At 44.4% G+C, this 4,054-nt stretch overlaps 1 long non-coding RNA gene across 1 annotated transcript; it reads right to left on the bottom strand.

The window, feature by feature from the left end:
• Nucleotides 1-3,213: 3,213 nt before the first annotated feature.
• Nucleotides 3,214-4,046, bottom strand: LOC136182424 (uncharacterized). Its single transcript, XR_010668686.1, has 3 exons — nt 3,885-4,046; nt 3,677-3,710; nt 3,214-3,531 (listed from the first exon to the last, which is right to left on the bottom strand). It is a non-coding gene; the product is annotated as an uncharacterized lncRNA (long non-coding RNA).
• Nucleotides 4,047-4,054: the final 8 nt, after the last annotated feature.

The raw sequence follows: 4,054 nt of genomic DNA on the forward strand, positions 1-4,054 counted from the left end.
TGAAAGCTGGAAAACATTCATGTGTCATATTAGTAAATCCTTTAATAATACAACTGTGAACAACAATCCTCACAGTTGATAACCAGCCACAGACTGCGTGTGACTGAGGATGGTTTTTGTCTTGTTTTTGGGATTACTCTTTTTTCAGGATGTCCAGAGTTAATTCAGAGTTAACTCATCTGGACAATAACAACACATACGCACGAATGCTGTTTGTTGATTTTAGCTCAGCATTCAACTCTGTCATCCCCTCCAAGTTGAACACTAAACTCGGAGACCTGGGCTTCAACTCCTCCCTCCGTCACTGGATAATGGACTTTCTGACCAACAGACCCCAGTATGTTAGGTCAGGACACACCTGCTCCACCACCATCACACTCAACACAGGCGTACCACAGGGCTGTGTGCTGAGCCCATTCCCTCTACTCCCTCTTCACCCACGACTGCAGACCTGTACATGGATCCAACACCATCATCAAGTTTTGCGGACGATACAGCGGTGATTGGCCTCATCAGCAACAACGATGACACGGCCTACAGGGAGGAGGTACAGCATCTGGCCGCCTGGTGTGCTGACAACAACCTGCTCCTCAACACCAGCAAGACGAAGGAGCTCATCGTGGACTTCAGGAGAGAAAGAGGAAGCACGCACAACCCCATTCACATCAACGGGATGGCTGTTGAACGTGTCTCCAGCTTCAAGTTCCTGGGAACCCACATCACAGAGGACCTCTCCTGGTCCACTAACACCTCCAGTCTGGTTAAGAAGGCTCATCAACGTCTCTTTTTCCTGAGGACACTGAAGAGACACCACCTGTCTTCAGCTGTACTGATGAACTTCTACCGCTGTGTGATCGAGAGCATCCTGACCAGCAGTGTCTCAGTCTGGTACGGAAACTGCTCTGTCGCAGACCGTAAGGCGCTACAGCGGGTGGTAAAAACCGCCCAGCGCATCACAAGGTGTCCACTTCCTGCCATTGAGGATGTCCAAAGAACACGCTGTCTGCGGGCGAGCTCATGGCATCCTTAAAGACTCCTCCCACCCTGCCCACAGACTGTTTACACCTCCTGCCCTCCGGCAGGCGCTTCAGAAGCCTCGGACCAGAACCAGCAGACTGAGGAACAGCTTTTTCCCCAGAGCTGTTTCTCTACTGAACTCTACCCCCCGAACTCTGAACTCTGTCTCTCTCTCTCTCTCCCTCTCTCTCTCCGCACCCTGCTGACCCCCCTTTCCCCTCCATATCACCTCACACCCCGAACTCTGTATTCTGTCTCTCTCTCTCTCTGTATTCGAACTCTGTATTCTGTCTCTCTCTCTCTCTCCCTCTCTCTCTCCGCACCCTGCTGACCCCCCTTTCCCCTCCATATCACCTCACACCCCATCATCCCCCACCTCTCCTCCTGGTCACACACACACATCTCTCATCAATCTGTATTATTGTATTATAGTATGTTCATATTCTTTAAATTATCTGTAAACTTGTATAACATGCTCACTGCATCTTAATCTGTAAATTATTAGTATAGCATGCTCACTGCATCTTAATCTGTATATTATAATCCTAAAAACACACTTATTTTGTAGCATTACTTATTTATAGCATTTATTTATTATTTTATTGCATCCCATTAATCCAGCCATCCAGATATACCTCATAATTCACTTTTTTTTGGCTACATCTGTAAATTTTGCAATTACTGTACATAGCACAGAATTACTGTACATAGCACAGGACTATTGCACTTTCTGCTTATTTGCACTTCTGGTGAGATGCCAAACCTCATTTCGTTACTCTATACTTGTATATGTGTAATGACAATAAAGTTGAATCTCATCTCTCATCAATTGAGTGATTCAAAGAGGAAACACATTCCTCCACCTTGATTACTACCTGTATTCTCTTTTTCCATCTTTTTTTTCTACTTCAATATAAGCAGAGCAAATAACTTGCTTTTATGTTGAGATAACAGTCTAAAGAAGATACAAATGACATATTTTAATATTTGGTGTACTTACTTAAAAAATGACAGACTTTGATCTACATACCTTTTGAATTTTTTGTTTCAATTTTCAATTTCCGCCTAAACTACATGTGTTTAAGAGTGAAAAATTCAAAAATTGAAAATTGTATTGATAAAAACTTTTGCATAATTGTAACTAATAACTATCTGTGAACATCCTGTCCAAATTTGGTGAAATTCTGATTCTGATTCCCAGAGATACATGTGATAAGGTTAGAGCTGTCCCTTTTGGAGAAGCCCTAATTTGACCTATTTTCGTTTTTGTGGTGAGATGCAGAAAAACATCCAAAAAAGTTATTTTGCAGTAAAATATTTTTATACAACCATCCGTTTCATAAACTAGATATGTTCAAGTTATGAAAAAATATGGTTATGCTTTGTTCTACCTCAGGTAGGGGTATCTCAACTTTAAGGGGCCCAAGTTCCTCTACTATTAATCAGTTCGGTCAGACACACACGCACACACACAGGCACACACACACGCACACACTCGCACACACACTCGCACACACACTCACTCACTTCCTCCGTCACGTCAACAGCTGATTCTGAACTGTCAGTTTGTTTTCAGAGTGTGTGAGGAGGTCGTCCTGTTGGTGTAGCATTGTGACAGACAGGAAAACCTCAGAGCGCCCCGTTTGAAGGTTCAAACTTCAGAGTGACTGTGGAGAAGACGCTTCACTTCACTGAACCTTCACACAGCTGTTGGCGGCTCGGCGGTACTTTTATGTACGACTTTCCGCCGGTCTGCAGGGAGGACAGCGTGTCATCGCTCACCGAGCACTCACACCAGATGAATGACAGTTTGTCTAAAGACATTTCAGTTGGTTCAAATGTTTGATTCCCGTTTAAAAGTTCATAAATGTAAACATCAGGAGAGGACATCCTGGTACTTTGATACTTCAAGGTCTCTAACGAGTCAATAACCACACTCACCTAACCAAACACCACTGTTAACATTGCTAACGTTAGCCACACTCAGCTAACCAAACGACTCTGTTAATGTTGCTAACGTTAGCCACACTCAGCTAACCAAACGACTCTGTTAATGTTGCATTTTAAAAACATTTTGCTTAATTTTGACCACAAAAATAATTCTGAGGTCGCAGCGTTTAAAAACATAAAAACATTTATTGGAACCAAAAAACAGGAAAACGTTTAAACAGAAGATTATGAATATTCAAGTTCCGTTCGATGACCTGCAGAAAAAAAACCTTAAACTGACGTCTGAGTGTTCGAGACGAGTCGTTCTTCATCAGAGCGCCGACCGCTCCGACCCGATGACTCATCCCTTTAAGGCTCTGGGTTCCAGTTTTTGTCCGGTTTCAGTCGTCCTCATCGCCGTCTCTGGCCCGGCTTCTTCACTCGTTTCTGTTTCTTGAAGTCGATGAGGCAGTCGGCCGCCTCCGAGATGGGAGTGAAGGCTCTGATGGGAGAGTCACTGACCCTGGGAGCCGGACGCCATCGCCCTCCTCCTCGTCGTCGTCGTCCAGCAGATCAATGACTTCTCTAAGACGACGAGAAAAACAGACGCATAAAACATCGATGTCAACAAGTCAAATTTCAAATGTTTTAATGTGTCTCCTTCCTGAAGTCTAAACGCTTTCAATGAACCGTTTAGGACTTAATGAGTTTATCTGTTCGTGGTCCTCACCCCGTCACCGGTTTGGATCCAGACGGTCCGGCCTCTGTGAACACACAACCAGCAGAAATTAAGTTTATGAGCTGAAGACGACTTCAGGAAGTAAACAGGAAACAGTTTCTGTACACGACGTGTTCTCTGTGGTCCAGCCACCCCTGCCTCTCACCCCTCATTAAACATTTAGGATCCCAGAGGATGAACCATTGACCTTTGAACTCACCTGAATCTCTGCCGTCTGTGTGCTCCAGAGCCGACAGCAGTCTTCCTCTCTGGAGGTTAAAAATAAAGACAAACAATCAGAAGGAGGTTTAGAGAGAGGCTAACGTTAGCATTGTTAGCATCTCCAGTCTTCAGTCATCTGAACCCTGACAGGCTGTTCACTGAGCTCGT

The sequence above is a fragment of the Labrus bergylta genome, chromosome 14 (assembly GCF_963930695.1).
Source record: "Labrus bergylta chromosome 14, fLabBer1.1, whole genome shotgun sequence".
Classification (NCBI taxonomy): domain Eukaryota; kingdom Metazoa; phylum Chordata; class Actinopteri; order Labriformes; family Labridae; genus Labrus; species Labrus bergylta.